The 10,139-nt window shown below is 38.2% G+C and overlaps 1 long non-coding RNA gene across 1 annotated transcript in view; it reads right to left on the bottom strand.

Annotated features, from left to right (window-relative positions):
• Positions 1–9,574: 9,574 nt before the first annotated feature.
• LOC122810219 overlaps positions 9,575–10,139 on the bottom strand; it is a 354,698-nt gene continuing 354,133 nt past the window's right edge. The window contains exon 3 of the long non-coding RNA XR_006366065.1: positions 9,575–10,129. This is a non-coding gene — a long non-coding RNA (uncharacterized LOC122810219). The remainder of the gene's footprint in view (positions 10,130–10,139) is intronic.

Raw genomic sequence — 10,139 nt, 5'->3', positions numbered from 1 at the left:
TCCACGAGATGTGTCCAGGCACCAGAAACATTACTTGAGCATCCCAAACACACAATTGATTACATTTCCTGTTTGTGCGTGTGCCTCATTATGGAGTTCTTGTTCAGGTGTGTGTGCATTTCTGATGGGTGTCATCAGCCACGGCTCCAGTGCGTATCCAGCATCCCCCACTAGGTGACCGTCAGGGATGTCCCCATTGGCAAATGTCTGGTACAGCTGCATCAGATGCCAGATATGGGAATCATGGTAGCTTCCAGGGCAGCCAGCACACACATTCAGTATTATGCCCTGGGCATCGCACATGACCTGGCAGTTGATGGAGTGGAAGCCCTTGCGGTTGATGTAGGCCCTACCCTGCTCACCGGCTGGTGCTTTGATGTGTATGTGCGTGCAGTCAATTGCACCCACTACCTCAGGGTATTCCGCTATTTGCTGGAAGAGGCACATATTGCTGGCCAATACCTCACGGGAATTGGGGAAATGTACATGATCACCGACATGTGCTGACATGGCATTCAGGAACTGGTGCAGTACCCTGGATGCTGATGCCTGTGAAATCCCCATCATATCACCAGTTAGTCTCTGGAAGGTACCTGTTGCTAGTATTCTTAGGCCAACACATACCTTGGTTTCCACTGGGATGGGTTCCCCTCTGTTGGTTCTGTGTGGGAGGCATGGCCTGCACAGTTCAAGAATTTGCTGCAGGAGCTCTCTGTCCACTCTATAGAGCTCCACTATCTCCAGCTCATGTAGCCCCTGGTAGGTTACCATGGGTCTGTACACTCTTCTCCATCTCCTCACTGTGGGTTGCTCAGCAACATCCACAATGGCACCACCCTCAGCATCTTGCACATGTTGCCTTATAATAGCAATGGCAGCCCCTAACATTTTTTTTTCTCAGTTAAGCTTTTTAAGTTTTCACTTCTCTTTGTATACTGCAGTGTTTCAGTGTTTCTGAGTAAAACATGGGGGAATGTTGTTTGCAGAGTTTTAAGTGCTGGGCTGGGCTAGTGTACTGCCTGTGTAATTGGCTGATTCTGATTGATTTCACCTGGCAGCTCTGCTAGTTCTCCTTGGTTAACTTCCTACTACTACTTTTCCTTCCTTTTCCCTTTCTGTTTCCACAGGGGGTGGCGCCGCACAAACAAGTGCAAACACGTGCACACGAGTGCACACACACGCACACAGCCTTACACAGGCTTACACAGGCTTAGGTGGGTGCACATCCACGCACACAGGTTTAGACAGCCTTACACAGGCTTACACCGGCGCCCACACAGGCTTAGATGGGCTTACAGGTGCACACATGCACGCACACAGTGTAAGCATCTTTGAAAGAAACTTTGGTTGTAGCCACAGCGTACGCCTTTGGTTTCTGGGTTTCAGTTCAGACAACTGTAGACACGCCTCTTCCAGTCCTGAGTAACTCACAGCAAACACATGCCACTCTGCTCCAATAAGCTTACAGTCTTTGATACATACCTCCCTCATGATGTCACCTATCTTCTACTCTGTTACTCCCCTAATCCTACTCTTACACGCTAGGGACATGTTTCACATGGCAGGGAAAATTGGGATTCACTATCCTAATGCTTGGTTACATCTCTAACACTGAGCTTCCCCCCTTAGCAACCACTACTCAGTAGCCATGTTTTCTTCAGCCTGCCATTCCCTTGCATGGCAGATGGATATTTTTAATAAATTGCCTATTTTTGGCTTTTATTTATTTATTTATTCTGTTTTTTAGAGCGCCGCGCTATGCTTAAACATGGAGATCGGGGGGGGGGGGGATAAAAATTATTTTTTATTATTTGGCCATTGGCATGCTTCCTGAACTGGATGCATCCTTTATTTGGAGCTGTCATTGCTCCGTTTTGCTATTTGCAGAACGGTACTCAGTTACCAACCGAGTACATTTCTGCAAATAACACTCCTCTTACTCGGACAGGTTAGTGTTTCCTGGATTGCAAATTTACCTCATTTGCATAGCTTTCAGCAGAAATGAGGTAATTTGCATAACCTAACACTGTCCGTGCAAGAGTCGTTTTAGGAGCTCTCATGCATGCCCCTGCCGGCTGTTCCTGGATCGCTTGGCAGACATATTGGCTGTCTGGAGTCTTACACTACTCTTAGACTCCATGCAGGCCTTCATGAATCTGGCCCTATGTCTTTTAGATAGCACATCATGACTGATATCAGTTAAAAAATTCAAGGGATACCCTCTTTTTCTAAACATGTCAATTAAAATTTTGCGTTCTGTTATGAATAATTCTAAATCTGGCAAAAACAGATATGCAGCAGATGTTGTTTTAGTTAATCAGAAAGTGCAGAAAACAGCTGAAAATAAGCACTTATCATTTGTAGTTTCTCAGCAGGCATTTAGAAAACAGTAGGGTAACGGCAGAAGGCCTAACTCACTGCAGCTTTGAACAAACTAGCACAAACTGGTTCAAACACAGACTTTTAAAGCAGAAAAACAGGAAATAGCCAATGCTCAAATTATCCAATTGAAACACCCTACACAGAGCCCTGCAACAGTAACTATAGCTAGATCAATGCAAACTGTACCTTCCAGCCATGAGGGTACAGGGGAACCTCTCCAGACAAAAGTTTAACTGCTTTACAAGCTCCAGAGGTCACAAACAGTACTAGATTCAGCAACAACCTGAACCTAGTGTATGCTACCATTTTTAAAGTCCAGCAAACAAGTAAAATGAACAAAACAAGTAGAGGAACACTAATTACCTTTATAAGAGGAATTCAGTTTACAGGCAATCTAAAAAAAAATGCAGCAAAATAGAGTTGCACAGCTTAAACAAACAGATATGCCACAAATATTGTTTTAGTTAATCAGAAAGTGCAGAAAACAGTTGAAAATAAGCACTTATCATTTGTAGTCTCTCAACAGGTATTTGGAAAATAGTAGGGCAAGGGCAGAAGCCCTAACTCACTGCAGTTTTGAGCAAGCATGCACAAATCAATTCAAACACAGGCTTTTTAAAGCAGAACCATGGGTAACAGACAAAGTTCACATTATCCAATCAAAATGCCCAAAACAGAGCCCTGTAATAGTGAGTCTAGCTAGATCAGTTCAAATTATACCTTCCTGCCATAAGGGCAGGGGGGGGGGGCCTCCCCAGACAAAAGATTAACTGTTTTATGAGCTCAAGATGTCACAAAGAGATTGAGCAAAAACCTGAACCTAGTCTATGCTAGTGTTTTTCAAGTGCAGCAAACAAATAAAATGAACAAAACAAGCAGGTGAACAGTAATTACAGTTGTAAGAGGAATTCAAGTTGCAGACATAAATACAGTAAAATGGGACTATATTATAAGACTGATGGTTGAAAACATTGAGCACCATATGGTCGACGTCTTCAAACATCGAGCTTATAAAAACAACAAAAAAAAAAGAAAATGTACCCTAAAAGGTTTAAGCCTGCACCCCCCCCCCCCACATGGGGGGGCTGCGCCCCACACACACCTGTTACTTAAATATTCCAACTCTGAGACCGCACTACATTGCAGTAAATGGAAATCTCCCCTTACGGAGATTTCCGTTTACACATTCGATGTTGTGCACTTTTGCTATTCTCGTGTCAATATCAGCTTCAATATTGTCGGCTTTTGAGAATATAATATAGACCCCAATAAAATACAGTTGCACAGTTTAAACAAACATGGCACAACACTTTCTTAGCCTCTCTTCTAGACAAACCCTTGCAACCACCTTTTTATTGCCCTCTCTCCTTTATGGTGCCCCTTTCCTCATTAACATCCCAAATTCTGCAAAATCCAAACTTGAAATGTGTTGCAAGAGAATAGCCAAATTTGCCACGAAGCCCAAACTCTCCTCCCACCACTATAACTCACTGAAACAATTAGGCTGGCTAGAACTCCTCCACCATTTCTCATTCACCCAACTAACTATAGCACTCAAAATAGTCTACAGACCCACAGACTGTCCTGCTCTCTTGACACTGCTCACACAATACCAATGCAGCAGGCAACCAAGATCTGAAAATCATCTACTTCTAAAACTAGAAAAGCCCACCTAACCTGCTGGTCAACTTGTCTTTTCCTTCACCATTGCCAAACTATGGAACTCACTTCCACCTTCTATAAGAAACACAGGCATCACCACCACCTTCAAACAAATACTGAAAAATCATCTCAACTCTTCCTAGCTATGTACCTGCTCTATAACCTAACCCCTTCCTTCTCCTTAAATAATAACTAAACTCCTATGCTTTTTGCTACTGCTGGCTGATGATATTTTCTCCATAATTATTTGTTATCACTTGTTGATACTGGTACAATAATGCTGATTAATAGATCCCTGTTTATATATTTCTGATTGAATTAATCTGGCAAGCAACAAAGTTTCTGCTTCTATGTATATATTTTGTATATACTACTGCAAGTACTACATGTGATACATTTACTTTTGTACCAATTAATGTTTAATATTTTCTGTTTCTATGTTCTTATTGGAACTTTTCTCCTCGGGCCTCCATGGAAAATGATCACGTTTAGGCCCATTGGACTTTCCCAGTAAACAAATGCAATAAATAAATAAAACATATATGCAGCAAATATTGTTTTAGCTAATCACAAACTGCAAAAAAACAGTTAAAAATAGGCACTTATCATTTGTAGTCTCTCAGCAGGTATTTGGAGAACAGTAGAGCAAGGGCAGAATACCTAACTCACTGCAGCTTTGAGCAAATTAGCATAAAACATTTAAACCACAGGCTTTTTAAAGCAGAAAAACAGGAAACAGCTAAATTTAAAATTATCCAATCAAAATGCCATAAGCAGAGCCCTGCAACAGTAACTCTAGCTAGATCAATCCAAACTGTACCTTCCTGCCACGAGGGCACAGAGGGGCCTCTCCAGAAATATTATCAACTGTTTTACAAGCTCCAAAAGTCAGAAACAGTACTAAATTCAGCAAAAAAACTGAACCTAGTCTATCCTAGTGTTTTTCAAGTGAAGCAAACAAGTATAACAAAATAAAAGCAGATGAACAGTAATTACAGTTGTAGGAGGAATTCAATTTCCAGATAATCTAAAAAAATAATTAAAATACAGTTGCACAGTTTAAACAAACAGATATACAGAAAATAGTGTTTTAGTTAATCAGAAAGTGCAGTAAACAATTGAAAATACACGCATCATTTGTAGTCGCTCAGCAGGTATTTGCAAAACAGTAGAGCAGGGGCAGAAGGCCTTACTCACTGCAGCTTTGCGCGAACAAGCACAAATTGGTTCAAACACAGGCTTTTAAAGCAGAAAAACAAGAGACAGCCAAAGTTTAAATTATCTAATCAAAACATCCTAAACAGAGACCTGCAACAGTAACTCTAGCTAGATCAGTCCAAACTGTATCTTCCTGCCATGAGTGTATGGGGGGGCCTCTCTAGATAAAAAAAATAACTGTTATTGAAGCTGCAAAGGTCACAAACAGTACTAGCTTCAGCAAAAACCTGAACCTTTTCTGTGCTAGTGTTTTTCAAGTGCAGCAAACAAGTAAAATCAGCAAAACAAGCAGATGAATGATAATTACAGTTGTAAGAGGAATTCAGTTTACAGACAATCTAGAAATGCAGTAAAATATATTTGCACAGTTTAAACAAATAGATATGCTGCAACTATTGTTTTTTGTTAATCAGAAAGTGCAGAAAACAGTTGAAAATAAGAACTTATCATTTGTAGTCCCTCAGCAGGTATTTTGAAAAGAGCAGAGCAAGGGAAGAAGGCCTAACTAACTGCAGTTTTGAGCAAATGAGCACAAACTGGTTCAAACATATGCTTTTTAATGCAGAAAAACAGGAAACAGGTAAAGTTCAAATTATCTAATGAAAATGCCCTAAACAGAGCCCTGTAACAGAGACTCTAGCTAGATCAGACCAAACTGTACCTTCCTGCCATGATGGCAGAGGGGGCCACCCCAAATAGAAGAGTAACTGTTTTGCAGGCCCCAAAGGTCACAAACAGTAGTAGAGTCAATAAAAACTGATATTTAATATAGAGGATTATGAGTGAACTCTACTTTTAACCATATAATTAAGAGTTCAAGACATGGATGCCAAAAAAATCGCATCAAAACCGAAGCCTGAGAGGTGAATCTTGGCATTCATGCAGCGAACATATAATACTAGGTTACAATTGGAAGCCTGGTCCGAATTAATGTACTACATTTCCTTTAGGAATGGTTTTCTTTTCCAGTTTTATGCTGTTTGAACTAGCTGTTCCACTACTATCTGCAGAAAATGATAATAAAGCTCTGTATATAGTTGCAAGTGCCCTATTTATAGGCTTGTTATACACTTGGAACTGATGTGAAAAAATAATTTCAGTGAAATCAGGGGAACCACAAATATCAGCTGCCTAAGAGGAGAGTTGAAAAACAGAGGTTGATGTGAGAAAAAACACATTCATTTTAATGATGTGTTTCCCCTGCAAGAACCAAAACCTATGAATGTATGAGTTGGGTTAAGCTTACAGAAACTGACATGTCAAAATGGCCTGAAACACAAAAGCAAAAAGTACATTAAATTATTTTGAATGATATATATTTTTTTGTTGTAGTCATGTAAACATGTTATGGTGTTGAAATCACTTGTGAATTCTTTTGGCAAAACAGCATTCACTGTCGGAACTGTTACATCTCTTTTTGAATAAGAAATGTGCTTTGTGAACTATAAGACTTCTTGAAAAAATCTAATAAATAATACGTTAAAAAAAGGATTTAGAAGCCTGCATGACTAACACCATGCATCAGATCTTGTAGGCAGGAAATTTATATCTAAATTGATACCTTATACTGTTTTGTTGTTAATAAGCCAAATTTTCGGCCTCTTCTGCTCTTCCTCCTCAATCTTTGTCTTATACTGTTGTGGAGGCAGTAGCTGTCAGAATGACTTTACAAAGAGAAACGGTGTGCAATTTTGGATTTGTGAAAGATGGGTAAGCTAAACATCTTTGTAATGTTCATGAGGGTAAGTTTTTAGAATAAAGTACTCTGTTTTGCAACAAGGGTTTACACATATCAAATAATGATTCAAACACTGTGATTGTCTGTGGGAGCATGACTTACATGCCATGTTTTGCATTTGGTGATTTTGGCAGTAAATAATTTTATTGCCAAGAGCATCATGAGCACTGATACCTGTTATCTGTATTATCTCTACTCACTTTAATAGTTCTGTAGATATCCTAAAGTAGTTCTGACAGACCCACAAAGAGAAAGAGAAAATGCCTTCAGCAGTATACAACCCAGAGGTTCTCACCAAATTGTATTCTATTATATAATGGAGATAATGGGGTGGTATCAAAAAGTAATCTATCAGTATGCAGTACGGTTAAGCACTAGGGAAAGTTTGTGTACCCAGATCCAGTCGATGGCAACAGACAACAAGTCTTAGTACTGTTCTTATGTTTGAAAGATGTTTCTTGAACCAAACTGTCTGAGGGTGGTGGGTTCATCTAAGCCATATCACTGTTCCCAGTGGTTCAAGTCATGTTGGAGTGCTTCATATTATAATTGTCTTCTAATAATGATATCCTTGCAGTTTGAGAATATACAAGACAAGTGACCAAATTCTATAAATTCTGTAAATGTACAAATCATAATGTTGTATTTTAACTTGTCTGATAGAGCTGTACTTTGATGGCTCTACACAGCCATTCTTCAAATTGCGCTACTTTGTATAGCTGGCTTATTATCACTGATAATACAGAAATTGTCAATACACAGCTTAACGCCATCTGTCCTTATGCAATAGATGAGCAAATGTTATTAATATGAATGACATATCATACATGCCCTTTGAATCTAACTTTATTACTCTGTTATTTTTGATATATAGAACTTCAGTGCTAATCTTCTGCATTAATCTCCAAACTAGTGAGCGACATGGTGTCTGATACTGGGTTGGTTAAAGAAAGGTATTGTTTTACCAGGTTCTGTCTATTTTTTCAGACATAACAATACCAAAGACATCATATTTCATCATACTGACCCCACAACATATACTAAATACAACTAACCCTCAACAATGTAAATCTCTGCTGTCCCACCCAGCTAAGAACTGAGTTTGCTCTTGCCTAAATCCCAGCTGACCACTATCGCCATTCTGCCGTCCTGTCAACATACTCAAACTGACTATGTAAACCTTTCATCTTCTACTTCTACACTTAACGTTAACACATACTTGTATCTATTCATACATAAAAACCCACACTATGTTTAGCTAAATTACATTTTTTTCCTCAATTTTAGTTATGTTTCCTCTAAATATTATGATTTTTCTTGTTGAAAATTGTAACTATTATTATAGACATACATGTTTTTCTTTTTTTTCTTTTCCTTTGACAATTGTAACTAATATAATAACTAAATATGTGTTTTGTATCATCCTGTCCTAACATATGCTTGTAATAATTTCAACTGTGATTATTCCTTGTAAATTGTGGGCCTTTTCCCCCCAGGCCTCCGCTGAACATGGGTCTCTCACCCAGTCGGACTATCCCAATAAATACTTATTGACAGATACTAGAAACAAACAAAAATTGCAGAGCACACATCACCAAATGCATAATTTTCCACTGTATTTTTTTGTGGGAGGCAACTCTACCATGTGACCCATACAGGACATACTAAATATAGTCCATAATCACAACTAACCCTAACAATAACCATAATCCTACAACAAAATTTATTCTTAATCCTAACATTAATGGTCATCACAGCTAACATTTCAGTACTAACCTCAATCCAGATGCTGAAGGCACCCTAGCAATCAAATTTGACAAACTAATAACAATAATAATAATAATAATAATAATAATAATAATAATAATAATAATAATAATCTTATTCCATATATTTTTTAATCCAGATTTGCAATAAACCCAAACCAAGTTTCTGCCAATGAAATTAGCTGCAAAAAAATAATAAACTATTGTAACAGAAAATCCTACATGAAAAGATTCTGATTACATGAAAAAAAACGCTATCTACTGAGTATGCTAATAATCCAAATAACAGTATGGATTATGAGATAAATCTAAGTGTACACAATTCAGAAGAGAAATATTTATTTTTTCAATAAACTTTCAGAAATCATCTTGACATTTCAGAACCATGGAATATAAAATTATTCTGGCCAGTGTAACCATCAGAAATGTTACAGTGTTAACAAAGTTGAAGAGAATGGTCACTCAGAGGATTATGGTACCTTTCCAGGCACTTGTAATCTTAATGATGTTTTCTTTCCACTTCACCTGTTATAAAAAAATGCTAAACCAGCCAGCAAGTTTACTCATGCTCACTGATCTATGAGCTGTGCGGATACTTCATCTACATACTCTGCAAACTAACACCATCTGTGTAAGGAGTGCATGCAATTCATTCCATAGCATTTCAAATGACTCATCTGTCCCTTCAGCTTCAAGTAGTGTAATGGTTTAATAATATAACTAAATATGAACCAAGCCTGTCAAGACATGTACAGCCAATGACCAAACAGGTAAAAAAAAAAAAGAAAGAAAGAAAACATACCTGCAATTAGTTTATTAATCAGAAGGTTGTTTATTAGGGAAAATGTAGACAGTATAAAAATCGACAGTCGTATAGTCATAAAATGTAGGTAGGATCGATGAGTTTTGTTATGTCTGTAAAATGTGTACTAATTGTGTTTTGCAAAGAGGGGATTCCTAATGCACATACATGGATGAATAAAAAAATGAGAATGCAGCTGTTAATAAGTGAAAATCATTTCCTCAAGACCTTGTTTGTATTTTTTACCTGTCTGCCATCTGTGTTATAGTTTGCAGATGAAAGACATGTCTTTTTGAAACGTGACCAGTGCAGAATTCTCTACTCCCTTTTAACAAAAACAATCCTGTCTTATCAGAATTGGATTAAAGAAGCAAAGGCAATACATTTCTAATATTTTCTTTATTTTACGCAGACTGAGGTACAAGAATGCTTGAATTTGCTTGAAAGTAGCCTTTGTGTTCATGTCACATCACTGACGATTCTTCAAGTTTCAGTATAATGTGTGAAATGTTGTTGCTGTAGTTTGTGTTCTTGTAACAAGCCTTTTTTATTCTTTGGGCCCTGAAAAAAG

Source organism: Protopterus annectens, chromosome 8.part1 (genome assembly GCF_019279795.1).
Source record: "Protopterus annectens isolate FY-2018-M chromosome 8.part1, PAN1.0, whole genome shotgun sequence".
Lineage (NCBI taxonomy): Eukaryota > Metazoa > Chordata > Ceratodontiformes > Protopteridae > Protopterus > Protopterus annectens.
The sequence above is the reverse complement of the archived record's forward strand: the minus strand, read 5'-3'. Positions and strand labels throughout refer to the sequence as shown.